We start from the raw sequence: 11,341 nt of genomic DNA, 5'->3' as shown, positions 1-11,341 counted from the left end.
AAGTTTCTGGAATTATGGATGTTTTGAAAGTATCCCATCAGTCAACCTCTAGTTGTTCAGTTCAGTTTTCAGTGGTGATGGGGATTCAAATAATCTTCAAAATTCAAAGAAGTTGTTACAAATTAAGGGTTTTCTGATCAAGAGTAAAAACATCTAGAAAGTTCACGTTTGCTTTCCATCCAAAATTATCACTCAATTAATGTTCACCACCAAATTCCACCTAGGTTCATTACATAAGTTTTATAGAGCTCTCCTTACAAGCCTTCTGTGTGTTTTCCTAATGATGGAAAGACCTTTTCGTATTGGCTTCTGCTTTTCTTGTGCCGTGTTTTTATTTATGCTTGGACTAGACTAGAACTATAGGAGTCCATTACCTTCTGATTTTCATTCTTGATCTCTCTTCTCAGTCCGGGATTGTTGGCTTCTTTTTGGAGGTCACAAAGGTTGCCTTGGCTACCTTTAAGTAACAACTACAAGCAACATAGCATTTTTACTGCAAAAGACTTTCTGTTCATCAAATATCATTTGCAGTTGATATTGGATTAGAACCTGGTGATTTAGCTTGGCAAGATGGTTCCTGTCAGCATCATGCCATTTCCAAGGAGGGCATCTCATGGTGTTTTCTGCCTGGTGTGACTCTCTCCAAAGCATGGCTCTGAAATGAGAAATTAAACCTTTTACATTCCCCTTTATTTTCTTATTATCTCTTTAGTTACAGCTCTGTACTCATTCAACACAACAAAATACATGGCAAGGGGAGAATTAATGACTCACAATCCATGAATATTTTATCTTATTGGAGATAGCCTGAAGGAAACAGTGTGCCATGCTATGCTTGACCCAACACCATTAAACATTTCAGTCAAGTACAACTGAATGCTTCTGACCTTGAAACTCATTGGTGGCTGGGACTTTATAGATAAGTTAATCTGGGACCATGACACTTTTTGGTTATGTGACCAGGGTGGTAGTTCTCAAAAATACACACCTTGGGGAAGCAATGTATCCCACGGACCCTATTTATTCACACTTGAAAATGCCTTTCAAAAATGCCCTCACTGTAATTAAAGGATAAAGTGAAGACACTTTAAATAACAATTCAATGAGAGATTGATATAAGAAGAAAATTTTTCCTTCATGATTAAAACAATGGTGAACATAAGTCAGAAATCTTAAAAAAAAAAAAAAAAAATCAGTGGCAGAAAAGAAAGATGGAAGAAAATTGGGTCCTTGAAGAAGCTGATGACCCATCTGGGGCCACCATTATAGGGACTTCTTGTTAGGTGATATTACTATTATTTAAGCTAGTTGAGTGGGTGTTCTCTGTTATTTGCAGCCAAATGCATCTTAAGTCATGAAGTCTTGTATAGGGTTTGGTGTTTAATGAATGAACAATGGGAAGCTGTTAAGGGATCTCAGGAAAAGTGTGACAGGGTCAACCACGAGCTGAAAAAAGATGATCTAATTTCAGTGTGTGGAGACAGGGTTGTAGGGGTTTAAGGAAGAATGTGTGCTAAGTCGCTTCAGTTATGTCCTACTCTTTGCGATCCTATGGACTATAGCCCGCCAGACTCCTCTGTCCATGGGATTCTCCAGGCAAGAATACTGGAGTGGGTTGCCATGCCTTTCTCCAGGGGATTTTCCTGACCCAGAGATTGAACCCATGTCTCCTGTGTCTCCTGAATTGCAGGCAGATTCTTTACCACTGAGCCACTGGGAAAGCCCAAGGAGGAATACAGGGTTTAACTATTAAGGAGAACCAGGCTTAAGGGGGAAGTCTAAATAAACTCAAAGATTCATAAAAGAAAAAGCCCATCCTGAAGAGATCTTAGGGTCATGAAACATTTCCCTCAAGTCTTCCCTCTGATGAGCATGCAGCTAGCTGTCTGTTTAAGATGGTAAGATCACTACAAATTATTGGCTTCCTGATTTTTGATTCAGTCTAATTATCAAGATATATAAGAGATAAAATAATCTTTACTTTGACCATGGCAATCTTATAGCCCCCCACCCAAATTTCTCATTTTTCTATCTCTTGTAGTCTTCCAAATTAGATCCTTTCTCAAATGAGTAAGAAAGGGATGTTGCATTTGACCAAGCAGGCTTCACAAATGGCTGGAGCATCAGAGACTGATATAATCTGCAATCTAAGTCAATAGTCTCAGCTTTGTCTTACTATAGTTTTGCTTTGTGACTGTATTTTCAGCTGATGTCCATCCAAAACAGCACATTTAACATCCAGCTAAATTCATTATAAAATCTAAGAGTTGGCAAAGAATTGATCCATTATTATGGGACATTTGAATAAAGTGCAGAATGGAAGATGACACGTACATTTGTTTTTATTTTTAAATTAAGAAATTTAACTTAAAAAATTAAAGTATAGTTAATTTACAATATTGTGTTAGTTTCAGATACACAGCAAATTGCTTCAGATACATGCATACATATATGTATATATATATAATTTTTTATATTCTTTACCATTACACATTATTACAAGATATTGAATATAGTTTCCTGTGCTATACAGTAGGTCCTTGTTGGAAACTTACATTTATTGATACCTTCTATTGCTGGGCTTTTTAATAGTATTATTTCATTTGATAAGAGGAAAAGAAGTATATGTATATTTGTTTTCTGGTTTTACCTATATGTTAATAGGTAGTTGAGAATTTTGAAAATCACTAGTCCAATTACATGAGAAATTTAAGATAAAAATTAAACTAAATGATTTACAGTCCTGGGTTTTTAATAAATCTAGTTTGGCTCTTCTGCTTTCACACATCCAACAGCCCCTCAAAATTCCCTCTTTCTTAAGCCAGCCACCATTAAGTTACTCTTAAACCCACACTAAGTACTATGTAACACAGGGGACAGAAAGCCAGATAGGTCTGCTTTTTGGTATCAGTAGTGTCTTTGTTGTGGACAGATGTCAGTTTCCAAATTCTTACTACACTGTACAGACTTGTGTACCTCAGGCAACTTTATAGCTCAAACCCCACTCCTTGGGGACTTATAGCAACTTGTAAATCCATGAGGAATTTTTCAGCAAAGTTCTATTTCTTAGTTTATTCATGGATTAGACTTGTAAGAGTAGATTCATTCTAAGACCCTAATGAGCTTTTTTTTTTTTTCTTCCACACTGAAAAGAACACTTGCTTCTCTTTTTCCAACATTCAGCTTATGATGGTTTTAGAATTTATGTTCTCAGTTTTATCCCCCATTGACTTTGAAATCTTAGAAAATACTCACCATGGTTCTTCCCAGAATCCAGCACTATTCAAAGCCTTTCTTTATGTAGCATTAGAAAATGGAGACCCACAAAACTATTTCACATAAGCCTGTTACTCTGGTTTACTTCTAGGAACATTGGCTCTGCTCTTCCGACTAACCAGGAGTCATGACAGTGGTCTAATAATTGAGTGATGCTTGTTATTAGAGGTGGAGAACATGAAGAGGATTCTCACACCAAGTCTCAGAGTTGGGCTAAAGGTAAGTTGTTTTTTCTTTCACTGGAAAAGATTTGATCTAGATTAAAACAACAACAACAACAAAACTCCCAAATAATAGATATCTTTGGAATGAGGTTCATAGAAACAAGATGGGAAGTATTAATCCCATTGCCCACTTGGCTGCATGTGCCAGCATCATATCTGCAATTAGTTGGGGGCATTTCATTGATTTCTATGGAGCCATCAGTATATGGGTTTTTAAACTTTCTATTCTGAGCTAAATTTCCTTTTAGTCTTCAATATTTGCTCATTTCTGTTCCATTGTTCCCAAACTTCATCCTTTTCTGCTTCACTTCAGTTCAAATGCATTTCAAGGGTACCTTCTTCTTTGGGGGCCATAGGACATAAAAAACGAGTTGAAACGTTCTTTAGAGTTCACCCACTATGATGTCTTCTATTTTACAAATGAGGAAAACGAGGCAAAGGGAAAGGAAGGAAATTGTTGGTCACAACTTAATAGGATCTTAGCTCTCCTGAGTTCTGATTCAGCCACCAGACCAAAAAGGCAATATAATTTGAAGCAGAGATCCGAATAAAGGCACTTGTCTGAATAGTTTGTTCCTTCACTCACTGAGCCAGGCAGTTGCACACTCAGTCATGTTTGTCTCTTTGCGACCCCATGGACTGATTTCTGCCAGGCTTCTCTGTCCATGTAATTTTCTAGGCAAGAATACTGAAATGGGTTGTCATTTCCTACTCCAGCAGGTCTTCCCGACTCAGGGATCAAACCCGAGTCTCTCGCATCTCCTATATTGGCAGGCAGATTCTTTACCACCTGGGAAGCCTCTGGTTCCCTCACTATATGACCCTATATTAGCTTTCTGTGCTGTGACAAATCTCATCATAGTATCTTAAAACAATATACATGTACCTTGTCACTATTTATGTATATAAACATATATATATATATATAATATGCTATTTGTATCTACTATTTCTATGGGTCAAGAATATATATCAAGGTTTAGCTGAATTCTCTGGATTCATGCTGTAATAATTGAAGTATTGGCCAGGTTGTGTTCTCATCTGGAGGCCTGACTAGAGAAATAGCCTCTTCCGAGCTCTCTCAAATTGTTGGTAGAAGTTATTTCCTTGTGACTGTGAGACTGAGGCCCTACCTGCCTTCTGACTGTTGCAGAGAGGCTATCCTCAGCTCCTAGAGTCCATCTTCACCCCTTTGATATGCAGCCTTTCTATCATGGCCACTTACCTCTTCAAAGCCAGGAAGGGAGGAAGTCTGTAGCAAGCTAAAGTCTTACATAATTTAACAGTCAAGTGGTGACATTGCATCACCATTGCCATATTCTAATGCTTAGAAGCAACTCACAAGTAGTGCCCAAATTCAATGGGAGAGGATTATACAAGGGTGTGAATACCAGAAGAGGAACGTTGTGGGGTTCACTTTACTGTCTGTCCACTACAACCCCAAATGATTTGCTTGGGCTGGTATAGGAATAAATTCCACATGAACAATATTTTCACTGTGGATCACTGTCAATTTGCAAACATGTTTCTGTGGTGTGTCTCCAAACTCCTCCTTTATCTCATTCAATGATTTTATTCTTTTTACAAATGACTCCATGAAGATACAAAAGATAAGCTCAAATTTATGGGTGAAAGAGATAAGAGTGTTAGCAAATAATTTGACACAATTATGGCCCATTTTTATTTTGATGCTAGTGTAATGGGAATAGTATTTTTCATTTATTTTAACATAATTGTGGTATTTTAATTCTCTGGTATGTGACCTCCTGTTTCTCTAGAGGTACCATTTGCTTTGGGGAAAATTAGAATTTTTGAAGCAGAGGTGCAAGGACAAAAGTGGTGCTGAATTTATAAATTCCAAAATGGAAGTTTTGAGTTTACAGATTAACAGTATTTTGAAAGGAGCTTTGGTGAGAAGGAATAGATTGTCTAAGCTTCTTTAGCTCCCGAGAACATTTTCATTAGTCCAATAAGAAACCCTATACCTATTTGCAGGCTCTCTCCCCCAGCTCCTGGCAACCCTACTTTTGTCCCTAAAGGTTTGCCCATCTTGGACTTACATATAAAAGAAATGATAGAACATGTGGTCTTTTGTTACCGGGTTCTTCCACTTAGCATAGTAGTCAAGGTTTACCCATGCGGTAACATGGGTCAGCAGTTCATTCATTTCCATTGCCAAACAGTATTCCTTGTAAGACAGGCCACATTTGACTTATCCATTCATCAGTTGATAGACATTTGGGTTGTTTCTGTTTTTTGGCTATTATGGATAAAGCAGCTTGAACATTGCTGAACAGATTTTTGCATGGACATAGGTTTTATTCCTCCTTTATATACAACTAGGAGTTCGGTTGCTCCTCTTCAAGCTTTGGTGTCAGATCATTGAGTTTTATTATAAGTAACAGGGCAGAGGGAACTTAGGTATGAGGTCTCGGAAGCCTCTTCCATTAAGAAAGGAAGGAGAGCTCATCCCTTGCAACCTCAGAGGGCTGTGGGAAGGAGGAAAGAGCTAGAATAAGATACAGAGGTCAGATGTCAGGGCCTTGGGGACTGTATTCAAAGCCCAAAATTCAAGGGCTGCACAAATATCCAGATAAGTATAGGGAAACCTAGTCATTTTGGGATGATTGATCAGTTTCCTTAGATGAAGCTCCAATACTTTGGCCACCTGATGTGAACAGCTGACTCATTGGAAAGACCCTGATGCTAAGGAGGATTGAAGGCAGGAGGAGAAGGGGGCAACAGAGGATGAGATGGTTGGATGGCATCACTGACTCAGTGGACATGAGTTTGAGCTAATTCTGGGAGATGGTGAAGGACAGGGAAGCCTGGCATGCTGCAGTCCATGGGATCGCAAAGAGACTTAGTGACTGAACAACAACAAGCCTGAGGTAACTTGCAAAATTCTGGAACTGGCCTCGCAATGGGCTGGGCAGTCGTAATTTTTAATGTGGGGTAACCCCGACAGAGAGGCTGACCGAAGGATCAGACACACCACACTGGTCTCCTATAATCTGTTCAGGTCATTTTCAGAGCCCAGACATTCTCCCATGCCCCAAAGAGGGCACATGGAGCAGCTGAGAAGGCTTAGAACAAAAGTTTGCAGTGACAATGTTAGACCTCACCTAAGCCCCGTGATCCTGAAAAACAAGTGAAGTATAAGAAATCTATCCTTTTGTGTTCTAGGAAAGGGATCGCTGCAAAGAAACACCCTCCCTCATAGGACCTAGCAAAGACTGTTGTTTTTTAGTTGCGGCATGTGGGGCCTAGTTCCCTGTCCAGAGACTAAACCTGGATCCCTGCATTGGGAGCAGAGTCTTAGCCACTGGACCTCTGGGGAAGTCCCCCAAAAGACTCTGATGCTACCTGGTTTATCTGCAACAAGAATAGACACACACTCTCCACAGTCTCATTTTGCTTCATAAAGGATCAGCTAAACTGGCTGTGTCTACAGATCAATTGCAACAAAATAACTTGTTAAGCAACCTTTAGTTAGAGTTCTGATTCTCTCCTTCCTTCAGGTCTCTGAATGTTGGCCAGCCCTCAGCCTGAGCCAGCAAACAACCCCTCCTGAGAATAGGCTGGCCTCAGGGTATAATAACATTCTCTGCTTGGCTATTCCCCCACACCACCCTGTCATCCAGCTCTTTTTAGCCTTGTTTACTCCTGCCTATAAAAGAAAAATTCTTGCTGAACTCTTGAGAGGCTTGCAGACTTATGGTCAAGAAGTCCTCCTATTGCAACAGCTCCTTCTCCTGCAATAGCCCTTCCCCCTTTTGCAACAATCCTTTCAGATTAAGTCTCCTCTTACTAAGTCTGGATTTGTTGTTATTTGACAATAGCAAATGGCAAGTTTGTGACCAGAGGCAAATGGCTACTGATCCGGCTGGGAATGCCAGTGTGGTAGGTAACTCCAGGCTCAGTTGGGGCAATCGATCTCTCAGGGATGACACTGGACAAGCTTCTCCTTGGTACAGACCAGTGGGAACCAGAGAGTGCCATGTGGACTTGGGGCCACTTTTCCATCATCGTAAAGTCTCATGATTCCTTCAGCCAGTGGGCATCTGGGAGAAAAGGGACTGGAGTGCCCTCAAGGACTGAAAATTTACTCAAAAGAACCGAGTCAGTTTCTTCTGGCTTAAAAATATTTTTTAATGAGACATCATTACCGGAAAATTTATTTTTTTTCTTGCTACCCAGCAGGGTCTTATGAGGGTGACTAGCTCTGTTACCAAAAATTTACAAAAGCTGCATTTTCTTAGCGCAACTGAAGGTAGTGTGTGCAAATTTGTGACCGGCTACACTAGAATTATGAATCACATAAAACCAGATGATGTTCCACAGCAGTAAATGTAAGATCCTGCCTTTGAATTCAAAAATATGTAAATACAGGATGCGAATATTTGGTTTAGGAGCTACACGGCAACACTCAGGAAGAAAAAATTAGGGGTTGTATTAGTCAGGAATTTTTTGGTTGCAACTTACAGAAGCCCAGTTGGAATTAGGCAAAAGTGCAGAAAGGGAATTTATCGGCTCTCAGACTCCAAGAACAACCAAACTGAAGGAAGGAAGGGAGGCAGTGGGGTTTGAGGAATAAATGGGGCAAGGGACACGAGAACTCCAGGGCTCTCTACATTCTAGTCTTGGCTTCTCTTTGGGTGGCACTCTCCTTTGGGTTTTCGTCTCTCTCACTACAGACCATCCTTTTGTATTGAGCAGGGTCATGGCCCCGAAATGCTTAAAAATCTTCTGACTTTTGCTATTGGACTTGAGAGAGGCTCAGAAAAATTCTGTGGAAGCTTTCTGATAGAAAACCTGGTAAGGTCTCTCCTGTAACCACGGAAACAGAATCATGTTTAAAAAGGGCAGTTCTCAAAAGAGCCATTTAAATTCCAAAATTTCAAGAAGTAAAGGGAGTTTCTGGATAAATAGCCCCCTATAGTCCAAGCATAAGTGTGTGGTCAACGCTGTTAATATTAAGTCAGAGAGAGAACGCTTTTTTTTCAGTGAAGCTGATGTGGCCGGAGGCTGGGTCTGTGGATGTGGAGTTTGAGGTGCTGAGGTCAGTATACCTGGAGGCCGGGGTTCTGTTATAGGAGTTATGCTCAGAAGAGGTTATAGATCAAACAGAGGGCATTTTGAGGGAAGCAAGAAGATTGGTGGGGCAACTTAAACAATTCCATGCTATTCCTCATGCAGTTGCCTCAAGGAGCCCCTGAAAACCCTGAGGATGTTCAGACTGGAGAGGAGATGGCACAGGAACATGGCAGCTGTCGTTAGCTGCTCCAATTCTTTATGGACTAGTACATAGAAGCTTCAGGGTAATAGGCTTTGATTCAACATCAGGACTTCCTCAAAGGTAAAGCTGTCCTGGATGGATGGGGGTATATGATGAAGCAGTGGGATAACAACATGAGGCAATATTGGGTTCATTTATTTGCTCCTTCAACCCTTCATTTATTCTGCAAATATTTATTCATTAATGAATAGACAACATTACCAAATAGACAATGAGTTCTACAAAGCAGCTCACCACTGCACTACTTAGAGTGCTAACACTATATTAATGTCTGTTAACTGAATTGAAGAATACACGAATGAGCAGATGGTGTGATCACTGGGCTGGGTACTAGAGATGGCCATAGGAGCCTCATGGAGCTCACACATCTCAACAACCAAGGTAACCGATTGAACAGTGGTGCTGCCTTGTACGCAGCGCTCTGATGGATGTATGCACATGTCGCTTTGAAAGGGCAGAGGAGTGGTACTGGCAGGAAGTGCTCCTGGGGCCCAGAGAAGGGCTGGTAGAGTTGGAACCTTCTTATTGGAAAAGGTGAACAAGGTGGAGAGGAATGGGATGAGTAGTCCCAGAGGGAGAAAGAGTGGAGCTAAGAGAAGGAGGTGGGGCTGGGGGCAGGGTGGTGAGAGCTTCTGCTCCTGGGTTGCTCCACAGCCTGAGGAAGTTCCCTCTGCACTTCCCATTCCTGTCCCAAGATACACGCTGGGGAGGAGGAGGGTAGCCAGGGAACTCTGGGTATACTGAGGAGGTCTTCAGCCTGGTTTATCCCCACCTTCATATGGGGAGACTGCAAAGATTTAGGGTCACCAAGGTGCCCCACCCTCCTCAGAAGAAGCCCTTTACCCACTGCTTCCTTGGAGCATTCACGTCCTCACTCCCACCTCCTCCCTTATCCTACCTGATCTCCTTTTCTACTGCGTGATATGATGGATGTGGGGTGATGTAATGGAATAGACTCAGAATCATAAAGGTGTACATGACAGACCAGGTTTAACCTCTTATCCATACAGTGTTCATTTACATTTTAATTAGAGAGACTATTTTATCCTCAAGGGCTTCCAGGGTGGCTCAGTAGAAAAGAACCGCCTGCAATGCAGGAGTTTCAAGTTTGATCCCTGGGTCAGGAAGATCCCCTGGAAAAAGAAATGGTAACCCACTCCAGTACTCTGGTCTGGAGAATTCCACAGACAGAGAAGCCTGGCGGACTACAGTCCATGGGATCGCTAAGAGTTGAACACAGCTTAGTGACTAAACTACAGCAATGACATCCTCAGTGGGAAATTCTGAAATCCTCTTAGTCCTCTAAGTGAGAGGACTAAGAGGATTTGTGATAAAGACTGCTTCTTTATCCCCCACCCTAAGAGTTTTTTTCACACTGTGAGAGTGGTGGATTGGGAAATCAATTTTGTGGGTCACAGCTAGAATTTTTAAAAGAATGAAATGTAATTGAATACAGTGGAATACAAGAGATGAATATCAGAGTTTATAGCATGTAATAAAGGTAAGCTATGTTTAACAAAATATATTTCATGCAAATATATATGTGAATGTAAATGATAAAAGTTATATTTTTGCTGTGGGTTACAGTAAAAACAAAAGTTTGAAAAATGCTGTCTTAAGTTTATCCTCTAGAATGTACAATTTGATTTCATCTGAATGAATTCTTGGCTTTTTCTTAGAATTGGGACAATCTTGGCTTGTTGTGGATTCTAAGCAGAATATTTTGATTTTTTTTCTATGTCCTATATCAGAGGAGCGGAAGTCTCTCAGTTTTTCCAAGTCCTCTCAGGAAATGAAACAAAATGAAATACTAACAATTGTTTCCTGCCTACCTAAGCAAATAATTTTTGCCTGAGATTTCCCCAGGGACCATTATAAGAGATGAAAACTTGACTTAGTGTTTCTAAGAGACTTTGAGGATTAGAGTTGATAGTGCATTTCTGCCATTCACAAGAGTGAATGTGGATTTCCTACTGGACGTTTCCATTTGTTGAAGGCAAAAAACCAATGGGGTCTCTTTAAATCAAATAAGGTCACTGAATAACTAATCTTGAGGGTTAGTATCACAGAGCATTCCCCTGTTCCCAAAAGCAAAGGCAAGGTGATCTCTCGGGTCCACAGTACCAGGTGATGGGAGCAGAAGAATGCACAGAAGAGTTTTAAATCATTTGTCCATTTTAGGGTAAATGCATCTGAAAATAATAGGCTATAGAAAATTTCTTTTTCAGAAAAGCTTTCTGAGCTCTGAAGAGACACATGGAAAATTCCATTTCACCAGGTTAAGAGGATGACTGAAAATGCCAAGTCTATTAGGTATAAGGTGATATAGATCCCACCAGAAACTCAGAGGACATGTTTGAGAATTTCTGCTCCAGGGAAACCATCCAGAATTGTAAACTGGTTGCTTATGTGATGTAACTTGCCCAGAATCTGTACCACCCAGATGCAAAACCCTCAAACAAATGAACAACCCACCCCTAAAAACCAAAACTCACCCCAAAACAAAAACCACAATCCTCCCACCTTCAATTCTTTGGCAAAA

This window comes from Bos indicus, chromosome 20 (genome assembly GCF_029378745.1).
Source record: "Bos indicus isolate NIAB-ARS_2022 breed Sahiwal x Tharparkar chromosome 20, NIAB-ARS_B.indTharparkar_mat_pri_1.0, whole genome shotgun sequence".
In the NCBI taxonomy this organism is placed as follows: domain Eukaryota; kingdom Metazoa; phylum Chordata; class Mammalia; order Artiodactyla; family Bovidae; genus Bos; species Bos indicus.
Note: the sequence above shows the minus strand (reverse complement) of the source record.